Source organism: Heterocephalus glaber, unplaced genomic scaffold (genome assembly GCF_053883595.1).
Source record: "Heterocephalus glaber isolate CG9 unplaced genomic scaffold, H.glaber_assembly_v1.0 deba00001465, whole genome shotgun sequence".
NCBI classification, from domain to species: domain Eukaryota; kingdom Metazoa; phylum Chordata; class Mammalia; order Rodentia; family Bathyergidae; genus Heterocephalus; species Heterocephalus glaber.
The window spans coordinates 24,411,784-24,424,189 of NW_028258312.1; the positions used below are offsets into that span (position 1 = coordinate 24,411,784).

The following is a 12,406-nucleotide window of genomic DNA, read 5'->3' on the forward strand; positions in this document are numbered from 1 at the left end:
TGAAGAAAACTCTGAAAGACGCATTAAGTAACCCTGGGAAATGGAGCGTTCTAGAAGGAATTGGGCAAAGTAAATCAAGAAAGGTAAAAGTATACAGAAAAGTATAGTGACAAGAACAAATTTTATACCAATTGCAATGTGATCTCTGTATAAACTACAGCATGAATTTCTCATGCCTAGTAACCCTTTCTGTTAAGCCAAACATTTACTTCAGCCAACCAGCCAGGTGGATTGACTTCCCTCAATGAATTGGCTAGTTGATTGAACTGACTGCATGTTTAGGCATTAGAAAGACTTTGCTCAGAATTTAAAATGGCCTTAGAAGTTACAGTATTTATAGCTACAAACAGCATTTTCTATGCTTAAAGTAAAGCAAAAAACTACTACCCACCACCAACCATCTAGGAGAGATATATACGGCCCTGTATGTGCAGAACTTTTGATGAAGATGAAGTCCCAGACAAAGACTCTACTTCCCAGCTGCCCTTGCATTTAGATGATGCCATGTGACCAGTTCTCCTCAGTGGAAAAGGAGTCTAAGTGGTACGTGGAGATGTAGTGGTTAGAAAACTCTCCTAACTTCTCCACAATCCCTCTTCCCCTATCCACCCAGGCTCTACCCTGAGTCCCAAGCTTTCATCAATGCTGCATTCTGATCACTGTGATTGGAACAGATTAAGTCCTAAGGTAAGATTTATTTTCCCAAATCTGATATTTATTCATTTCTCTTCTTCCACTCAAAAGTTAAAGGGAGCCTAGACAAGAACCCAATTATCTGGTGAAAACTGACACTACTGACCATGAGTTATAGTTCAACGTTTGATTATAATAACAATAATGATGGGAGTGATGATGGTGATGATAATGAAAAGTGAAAGTTCTTTTTTTTAAGAATTCTTTTAAAAAATATTTTGTTAAAATCATACCCTGTTCCAAAGGCTTTCTTTTTTAGTCTTTAAAAAAGAAAATAATAATAATGTCAATTAAAACTGAGCTAAGCAAAATGTATGCAACCTCTCTATAATATCAAAAAGAGATGACCATTAAATTCTATTGTAATTTATTCCCCCCGAGGCATTCGTTGTTAAAGTTACTGATTCAAACCACAGTCCACCCAAGCAAGCCTCTTGTGGTGCCCTTACTACTGTACAGTGCCAAGAATTTCATTGTCTTCCTAATTTAGAGCAAGTTATATGAGCTCTTGGCTTTGCCACAGTTTCCTAGAACCTACAGTTTCACCCAGAAATTGGACCAGGGAAGAACCCTGAGTTAGGATTCTGTAAATTGTAAAGGAAGAAACTAAACCCAATGTGTCCAAAAGATGTTGGAAATTAAACACACTTCACCTAATTGTGCCACAATTTCTTTAACTGCTTGCTAATATTAGCTTTTTCAAGGGGAAAAGGCAGTAGCACAGGCTGAAATCTCATTATTTTAAATATACACCACTTTCCCTTGGCTTGACTGATTTTCCCCATTTTTTCCCCAAATGGTGGTACTAGAGGTTCCCAAATATAATAATATTTCTGACCACTCTTAATTCCATCTTAATGGGTGTTAAGCACGCGAGTGTGTGCAAACACAGAGTTTTCTAGCCTTTGACTGTTCTTTGCCTCTGGCCTCTGTCAGGGAGGCTTGCTAACTGCATCTCAGGGGAGCAATCACCTGCCTTGACTCAGCCCATGGCTCTGACTATTGGGACTTGCTGAAGTCACAACCACTTTGGCGTCCAGAACTGGAGCATGGTATGTCTACTTTTCATAAAATCCAGAGATTGCAAAAGAAGTGTGAAACGTGAGAGGTGATTAGGGATGCACCTTAAATGGTATCAAGGGAGCCAGTTAGCAATGCAAAATATGAGATAATATAAACATAACATTCACTGCCTGCCAGTTGATCACTAATATGAGCACCAGGAAAAGGAAAATACAGCAGGAAAAAATTTGGTGATCAGCAACAAATACAAGATTTCCTCAAAGATAGTTTTGCATAAACTTTCGATTTCAGGTACAAAATGCATAATAAAATGACATGGAATGACGTGCTGGCAGAATTTGATATGTCTATTTGCCTTTCTAGAACTTGCCTGATATTAATCGTGACTAATAGGTTTATCCAGCTCTTATGCACTCCTTTCCTTTTTGCATGTTATTGATTGGAAGAGTTTGAGGTAAGAAGATGTAATTATTTTGGCTCTATTTAACCTTCTTCTATGACTACAATAGAGTGATTCCATTTCCCCTGGTATGAAGCCAAAGTAATTTTAATTTAGAATTTCTTTTTTTATTATTAGTTTTTTAAGGAACATAGCCTCATACTCATAGCAGAGTATTCTGGTGTAGCTACTCTGCTGTCAGCCTCGGCTTTCACAGAGAAAAGAAAAAAGTCTTTCTAAATGCCTTGGCCTAATTAACAAGAATGAACTAGATTTTATGATGAACAATTTATAAGCAGTTAATAGAGCTCATGCATGGTAGCCAGGAGCTAGATAATTTATCATAAAAGGAATCTCAGTCACTCTTAATCCCTGCTCTCTTGATATTGTGACCAACTACATTCACAATTGCCACTTTTGGAAGCTTTGCTTTACTGAAAATTGATGCTGCATTTTATGCAGTCAAGATGAAACTTATAAATGCAGTAAATACTTCTATTCCTGCCCATATGTTTCAAATTCTTTGCCAAATGATTTACTTTTCTATATTGTTTCTCTAAAAAAAAATAATTTTTCAAAGATCTTCTAGGGAGTCTTCATCCTACCACAAATAATAATAAATGCAATAGCGAATCATTTACGAACCATTGTAGGAATTTATTTAAAAGAAACTGATTTATCCTTAATAGATCAGGGCAGCTGTTTTAATGAGTGTACACAGGGAGAGCAAATATCTGTCTAAAGTATTAGTAAGATAAAAATAGCAAATGTCCAAAAGTAAATTTTTAAAGGGGAGAATACAAAGTAGGTGAGGCCTAGGAGAATCATCCATATCATCTGTTAGCACTCAGTGCCATACCATACTTTCTGAGGTTTTTTGTTTTTTTTCTTTTTTGGTACCCGGGATCAAACTTGGGACCTTGCGCTTGCCAGGCGGGCAACCGAACCACTGAGCTAAATCCTCGCCCCATACTTTCTATTTTAAAGTTGTGACAAATACAACTTGGGTGGGCAGGATTGGGTAAGTGTATCTACACTGCCATTAACTTAGTGATATCTCCTCTTAGAGGAAGATGTGGAGAGCCTCAAACTGGAAAATACTCTCCCCAGAAGCCTCCCCTGCCCACTGGTATTCTTCCCACAGCTCTTACCACCTGCCCTTCCTCTACCACGAGAACAAATACAATTGGGGTGTAATTACTTGATTACCATTCCCATCTCACACTGACTGCAAACTCCAGCCCAGTAAAGACCATCATCCCAGTTCCCAGCCCACCATAATGCCTGGGGCACAATGTATGTGAATGAGTGTAGCTCTGGTTTCCAAAGACTGTTAACATAAGTGAGAACAAATCAGTGCTAGTAGTAAGGATGATGGAACAATAGATATGGTTGTGGAAATCAACAGTGCATTAGTCTGTATTTTAATAAGCAGAGCATTCAGAAGTCATGACTGACTCTATTTCCTTCCATGCCCAACGTTATAAATAATTTTAAACATTGTGTTCTATTTAGATTCTGCACATTTGAACAGGAACATTTTGCAATTAAAAACAGGACAGCCAGACTACAAATCTAGAAGAGAAGATCAGGCAAATGTGATTGTTTAACCTGAAACAGATGTGCTAAGTAATACATTCATCATGATCTCCAGGGACACGAAGAAACTGTTGCCCATTCCTCGAAAGAACAGCAGCATGGGCCATGGTACAGTTGTTCAGGCCCCAGAAGGAACAGCTTCCTGAACCCAACTGGTATGAGGTATGAGGTTATGTGTCTGAGCCCCTACTCAGCAGACCATTTTTCAAGTGATTAAGAAGTTTAGAACTGCCTGCCAGGCAACCAGTTTTGTGTACCTGATCCAGTTACAGGCATGTGGTCAATTTTATTTTATCATCAACTATTCCCAAATATCAAATACACTTCTCTTTCATCTAGGGCTTCGCAACTACAGTAAGGAGGTTATGAAGAGAGCTTCAATTAGTTTTTTATAGCAAGATATCTTTCTGGCAAAAAGGAAAAGAGTCCTGTTCCCTCCCAAATTCTCCCCGCAGCCTCAGAGAAGCTATGACTCTGACAGCTGTACCAGAAGTCAGCGCCCCACGGCTCCTGAATCACAGTGCACCCACAATGGCTGGCAGGAGAAGGCAGTGGAAAATCTTTGGGCTTCCTGGCCCGTCTCCACTGTATTTCCTGGCAAGAGGTACAGAGAAGAGATACAACACAGAGCATGCCCTTAGCAATGTCTACTGAGAACACCAGCCCAGTAGGGTCATGCAGGCCCATGACACCTAGGAGCAGGTGGGACCAAGAATTCTCTACTCCAAGTTAAAATAAAGCCTCAATCTTTTATCAGTCTTAATGTCAGCTAAAAATAACAGAGGTGGTTAGTTCCAGCCTAAAGTTCACCTTGGAGATTTTTCCTAATTGTACATATCCCAAAGAGTGTCTTTTTTCCAAATGGAATTGGTCATTGACATGTGGATGTGCTCCTAATAGGAAAATAAAAATATTCCCTGCCTGAAGCATTATAATAAAGTTGTCTTTTTCCATTTCATTGTCTCACAACATTTAATCAATTGACATGACACCTAAGGTCAAAAGGAGCCAGGTGTATTAATTTACAATTGCGAAAATTGTCAGCTTATCGATGACATATTATTATTAATTTAGCTTCTTTTAACAGAGTTTTAAATTTAATTGTATTAATATTTTAATGCTATGAACTCTCTTGGGATTCAAGTATAGGAGCCTAGGCACTTTTTAATCTTATGTTCCCATTTAAAAAAAAAATGCAGCCCCAGGAAAATTCTGAAGTGTACAAATTTTGCCCAGCAAAAACTTGACCTCCCATTTAAAAATTTTCTACTACCTACTTTATTTCAAGCATCCAAGATCTTCCTCCTGTCAAACTTTCACCTAAGCTTATTATTAAATGAAAATTTAAAAGCATATTTACATTTAGAAGCCCCCAATTTATTAGCGCCTTTATTTTTTTCCAGTTTAGGAAACATTCTAGCACATTAATAATATTCTTCTACCCGCAGTACTGTGTCTTCTCCAGGTCTAAACTATAATCATTGTCTCTGTGTTAAAGAAATTTTATGTGTGTGTTTGAGTATGTGTGCTCCAGTGAGAACTGGAGAGGAAGTAGAAGGAGTAACTCTAACCCTGAGGAGGCCGAGTGAGCCCACAGTAACCAGTTAGTAGCTCCACTCTGCAGACAACCAGCCATGCCCCGTCTCTCCCCGCTGACTCTTGGCAGGGCCTAGCTTCCCTGTCGTTATCTTCCTGAGTTTGCAGCAGGATTCTGATGGCCCTATCTCAGGTCTGGCAGCAGCCAGCTAAGTACTGTGCAGACAAGGCTTGTCCCAAGCGGACAATGGGAAGTAGATAACTGTTAAAAAGCGCTTAATTCCAAACATGGAAATGAATTAGCTAAACTGCTGTGGCCATGATTTTCCCCCAGTAACGAACAGTGTGGGGAAAGGCATTCTTTAACAGCACAATGGTGTGAAGATGGGAAGTGGTTGGCTTCATTCACTTAACATGTTTTGCGTAAGTTGTGATTAATAGTCCACATTTTTCTGATATTGTCTCCATCTTATTGTAAATTTTCAGTGTTAAATAATGATTTTGTTTCAAATATTTGAGAACATACCAGACAGGCCTCCTCTACCCAATTACCAAAAATATTATAAATACCAACTAACTTGGAGAATCTATGCCCACATTTCTTTCCCCACTAAGTTTATAAAATGCTGTACATATAGGCATTCACATGCAAAATCTTTGCTGCACATACATATACTCACAAGGCCATTGTCCCTTATTTGTGCAGGCAGAGTCTGCTAGAGTAAGAACTAAACTGCATGTACAATTCAGGGCATCTGTGAATGACACTCCCTCTACTGAAAGTGGGCTACTTATCCAGACATCCCAGGATTTTGACAAAAGCCCTGTCAGATAGAAGATTCCATGCTACCAGATACACTTCTTTTGAAAATGTCATCCAGGGTATAAATTGATTTTCTGCCTCAAATGCCGCTGCTGTTCTGAGAACCCACCTATCCTATTAGAAGTGTCCCTGCTCTACCTTCATCTACACATAAAGTATAAGATGGAACTTATGTGTCTGTAGAAAGCAAAATTCTCACTGATACATTCATTTATCCCACAAGCATACACAAATGGCTATTCGAGATACTAAACATCTGGTAGTGAACATGACAGCCAAGGGCCCTCTTTTCATGGAACTTAAGAAAGTAGTTAGTAAATAAATAATAAGCTGATTTCAGATAGTGTGTTTTGAAAACATAAAATAAACAAGGTAATGCAACAGAGAAATATTACTTTCTATTAGAAACTCAAGCAAAATCTCTCCCATTTGAGCAAGTCATACATAATTAATCTGGTAGAAAGGACATAGGGTTTAGAGACAGACAGCCCAAGTTATGACTTTTGTAAGACTTTTTCGGTGAGTACCTGAAAACCTTCTACATTTTAAAGTGAATCAGTAGCCCCCTGGGACATATTTCAATATCCTTCAAAAGGTTCACATTCACTCAACTTGATGACCTTTCCTGTCATGATATTTATATCATGACTAAAACCCACTACATCTACCTTTCTAAATATGACAACTCTAAATCAATGGTTCTTAATCCTGTATGTACAGTAAATTCACTAAAATGTCCTTCAAAAAATACCCATGGCTATATTCCACTCATATCAATTCAAGCTGCACCCCCAGAAAAAGCCTGGCATTGACCTTTCTAATGGGTGCCCAAGTTGTTTAAATCCTAGCTCTCCTAACATTGCTCTAACTGATAAAATTAATAGTATAAAGTGAATTATTAGGGAGGAGTTACACATGTAATTTTCAGGCAACTAGAAAAATAAGTATAGGGACAGTGGTCTCCCAAGAGTCAGGTAAATCTATTGTCTCTAGATGCTCTGCTGCCTTAAGAAAACTGCCTGATAGAAACAAAGAAAATTGAAGCAGTTCAACATCTTCATAGCAGATTTACCTTTAGGTGATCTACCATAAGACAGCTGCCATCAGTACAAAAATTAATCAATTAATTTTTAAAAACTGCAATACTTGTCATCACCAAGCCAGATTCAGATTAGATACAACATGTATGTTTGTGATGTACCACTTTGTTTCAAATTATGTACCAAAAATCACACTCTCTTGAGATTAAACACTGCCCTACTCTCTTCAAAGGACTTTAAGTCGTACACCTCCAGCCACACATTAAATGAGCCTGAACCAGATGGAAGTTGGCATTTTAGGTCACAGTGAGTGATTTGCACAAGTCTTTCTTTGCACTGTCTATAACTGTGGCTTTTCCCTGTAGGCATACTAGTGCTTTGCTCAATTTCAGACATAGCAGTGTGTTCAGGCTGTTGTAAAGCTTACTCTGAGCTACACAGTGTTCCTATCATGACTACATGGAAAGGCTCAATGATCATTGGGAAGAACCAAAGTCAATTTGAGGATGAGTCTGAAACATTTCAGTTAACAAAAATATTCACAGATCAGTACCTTTCCTCATGGTGCTTTACACTGCCTTTACCAAATATCCATTTCTTCTTCTACATATCTCAGTTTAACAGTTCTCAGTCTTGTATTTCCTCTTCTCCTTTTCCCCCTACTAGCCTTCCAGAATATAAAATTTGGTACGATCAACTGGTATCCAATTTGTTTTATATTTTATTTAACTAAAGTTAAATTTCCTATGATAAAAAGCACATCTTATCAAATAAGCACTAATACAATAGTAGTGGGGGACTGCAATACACCACTGTCACAAATAGATAGATGAACCAGACAAAAAATAAGCAATGAAATACTAGAACTCAATCGAACTCTTGAACAAATGAACTTAACAGATGTTTACAGAGTCTTCTACCCCACAAAATCAGAATACACGTTCTTCTCAGCTGCACATGGGTCGTTCTCCAAGATAGACCACATACTCGCTCATAAAACGTGTTTAAGTAAGTGCAAAGGAACTGAAGTTGTCCCCTGTATATTATCAGACCACAGTGCAAAGACATTGAAGATCAATAGCAAAAGAAGCCACAAGAATTTCACAAACACATGGAAACTGAACAAGACAATTCTGAATAACCAATGGGGTCATAGAGGAAATAAAGAAGAAATCAGACAGTTCCTACAATTAAATGATAATGACAATACAACATATCAGAATCTATGGGACACAATGAAAGCAGTCTTATGAGGGAAATTCATAGCAGTGAATACTCATATTAGGAAAACAGAGCGAGCCCAATTAAACAACCTGATGCTGAACCTCAAGTTTCTAGAAAAAGAAGAGCAGGACAATCCCAGAGCTCATACAAGGGAGGAAATTATAAAGATCAGGGCAGAAATCAATGCAATGGAGACTAAGAGAACAATACGAAAAAATCAATGAAGCCAAGAGTTGGTTCTTCGAAAGAATAAACAAAATTGACAAATCCTTAGCCAACCTTATCAGAAAAAGCAAAGAAAAGGCCCAAATCCATGCAATTAGGAATGAAAAGGATGAAATTACAACAGACCCAGCAGAAATGCAGAGGATCATCAATACCTACTTCCAGAACCTATATGCCAATAAGATGGAAAACACAGAAGAAATAGACAGATTCCTAGATAAGTATGAATTACCAAAGTTGAACGAAGAAGACATAAAAATTCTGAACAACCCAATATCAGTCAATGAAATTGAAAAAGTAATTAAAAACTTACCAACTAAGAAAGGCCCAGGTCCTGATGGCTTCACTGCTGAATTCTACAAGACATTTAGGAAGGAACTACTGCCACTACTGTTTAAACACTTCAATGAAATAGAAAGGGAAGCAATACTCCCAAATTCATTCCTGGAAGCAATCATCACCTTGATCCCCAAAGCAGAGAAAGACCCAACCGAAAAGAGAACTATAGGCCAATTTCACTAATGAATATAGATGCAAAAATCTTTAATAAGATACTGACAAATAGAATGCAGAAGACCATCAAGAAGATCATACACCCTGACCAAGTGGGATTCATCCCAGGGACGCAGGGATGGTTCAACATTCGCAAATCAATCAGTGTAATACACTATATCAAAAGAGCCAAGGACAAAAACTATATGATTATCTCCATAGACGCAGAAAAAGCATTTGACAAAATCCAACACACATTTATGATAAAAACCCTACCTCAATCTGATAAAAGCCATCTATGAAAAACCAATAGCCAATATCATACTAAATAGTCAAAAACTGAAATCCCTCACACTAAAATCAGAAACTAGACAAGGATGTCCACTATCCCCATTCCTGTTCAACATAGTTTTGGAAACATTAGCCACAGCAATTAGACAACAGAAAGAAAAAAAAGGGAATAAAGATAGGAAATGAAGAAGTCAAATTGTCATTATTTGCAGATGGCATGATACTCTATATAGAAGACCCCAAGAACTCCACCAAAAGTCTTCTAGGCCATAACTAAATTCAGTAAAGTAGCCGGATACAAGGTCAACACACAAAAATCAAGAGCTTTTCTCAATACAAACAACAGACTCACTGAGAGAGAAATAGGGCAAACAATTCCTTTCACAATAGCATTCAAGAAACTGAAATACCTAGGAACCAACCTAACAAAAGAAATCAAAGACCTCGTCTCTGAAAACTATAGCACTCTGAAAAGAAAGATTGAAGAAGATGTCAGAAAATGGAAAGACATCCCTTGTTCCTGGGTAGGAAGAATCAACATAGTGGAAATGGCCATACTTCCAAAAGTGCTCTACAGGTTCAATGCAATCCCAATTGAAATTCCCTCAACATACTTCACGGACCTTGAGAAAACAATGCAAAAATTCATTTGGAACAAGAAGAGACCTAAGGGCCAGGGATTTAGCTCAGGGGTTCCACCACCTGCCCCGCGAGCACAAGGTCCCAAGTTCGATCCCCGGTACCCTCCCCCCCAAAAAATAAAACAGCATGGTACTAGCAAAGAAACAGACCAGAGGACCAGTGGAACAGATTAGAAGATGCAGAAACAACTCCAGACACACTCTGGCACCTCATCTTTGACAAAGGAGCCAAACACCCTCACTGGAGGAAAGATAGCCTCTTTAATAAATAGTACTGAAAAACTTGGGTTTCAACTTGCCAAAGGCTAAAATTAGGCCTTTATCTCTCATCATGCACTAAACTAAAATCTAAATGGATTACAGATCTAAATATTAAAGCAGAAATGTTGAACCTGCTGGAACAGAGGTTAGGTAGAACTCTTGAAGCCATTGGTGTAGGAAAAACACTAAAAGGTGTAGGAAAAGATTTTATGAACAAAACCTCAATTGCCCATGAACTAGCACAATCAACAAGTGGGATCTCTTCTTATTGAAAAGCTTCTGCACAGCAAGAGAAGCCACCAACTGTGTGAAGAGACAACCCACAATATGGGAAAAAATTTTCACCTGCTGTTCCTCAGACAAAGGTCTACTATCTCGAATCTATAAAGAACTTAAAAAGATCAGACCTCCCAAATTTAAAAACCCAGTCCAAAAATGAACAGACATTTCTCAGACAAAGAGTAAAAGCAGAAAATAAACATATGAAAAAATGTTCAACATCACTGGTCATTCGAGAGATGCAAATGAAAACAACACTGAGATTCCACCTCACCCCAGAAAGAATGGGTGCTATTATGAAATCAACCAATAACAAATGCTGGTGGGGCTGTGGGGAAAGAGGAACCCTGCTCCACTGCTGGTGGGAGTATAGACTGGTGCAATCACTGTGAAATCAGTATGGAGATACCTCAAAGAACAAGGACTGGAAGTCCCATTTTACCCAGCTATTCCCCTACTGGGTGTCTTCCCCAGAGAATTAAAAGCATCATGCCACAGTGATATTCATGCACCCATGTTCATGGCAGCACAATTTGTAATAGCTAAAACTTGGAAGCAGCCCAATTGTCCATCAACTGGAGACTGGATAAAGAAAATGTCATTATTTTGTAAAATGGAGTACAACTCAGACATAAAACAATGAGAAATTAGAGGCATTTATAGCTAAATGGTTGCACATTTTGACGATACTCTTAAGTGAAATAAATAGGACACACATGTGTAAATACCAAATAGTTTCACTAGTGTGAGAAACTGAAAGTGTAAATGAGGACTAAAAGGTATAATAGATAATGTGGAAGAAAAGGACCAAAGGGGAAGGGGAAGGGGAAGTGGGAGGGGTAGGGTAAAGGAAAGAAGGGAATGGAATTAATACAAGAAAATGAAAAAATGGAAACAAAATCTTTGCAAATAGGGAGTGGTGGCAGGGTTGAAGGGAGGGCAGGGGAATGGGGAAAAAATAAGAACCAAGAGAGATTATGTAAAGGTGCAAATTTCCAATGATGATTGTCATTATACTGTACACCTAAAATGTATTAATAAAATTAATTTTTAATAAAGCACATCTTATATAGGCATCCCTCAATAACTTTTCTGTAATTAGACTGGAATCTGGCACACAAACACAATGAGGACTTGGAAGTTAAGCGATAAATGGAGCTGATTTTGGAGGAGTCCTCTTGCCTAGGGCTGTAGGATTAGAACTTGAGTAAGTGTGTGTATTCAAAACAATACAGTAGAATAGACCCAGGAGATCTTCTTGGATCTATTCTAGAAGCCAGCAGAATGACTGGAAACTGAAAACAGGCAGAAAGATCTAAAAGCAGAGCTAGATTGGAAAAGTCAGTCACAGAAAAACAAATATTCCATGATCTCACTATATGTGAAATCTAAAAAAGTAAAGCCTATAGAAGCAGACACTAAAATAGTAGTTGCCAGCAGCTAGGGAGAAGGACAAATGGGCAGATATTAATCAAAAGTACAATGTTTTAGTCATGCAGGATGAATAAATCCTGGAGATTTTTATTATAAAAGATGGTGACTATATTTAATAATACTACAGTATATACTTAAATTTGCTAAGAGAGTAGATCTCAAGTGTTCTCATTGCAGAAAACCTGATAACTACATGATGTGCAAATATGTCTATGAGCTTGAGATAGTAATCAATTCACAATGCACATGTGTGTGCACATATCACACTGCACATATAAGAGAACATGTTTGTGAATTATACCTCAATAACAAGTTTTGGGAGAGGGAAAGTACAGCAATTTTAGTTACTTTTTTGTAAAATGGGTTTATAGAACTGCAATAGGAATAAATATAATGTGTCTTAAGT

At 37.9% G+C, this 12,406-nt stretch overlaps 1 long non-coding RNA gene across 1 annotated transcript in view; it reads right to left on the reverse strand.

Moving 5' to 3' along the window:
- LOC147826616 (uncharacterized) overlaps positions 1 to 12,406 on the reverse strand; it is a 125,623-nt gene that overhangs the window by 1,339 nt on the left and 111,878 nt on the right. The gene's annotated exons all lie outside the window — the stretch shown is intronic.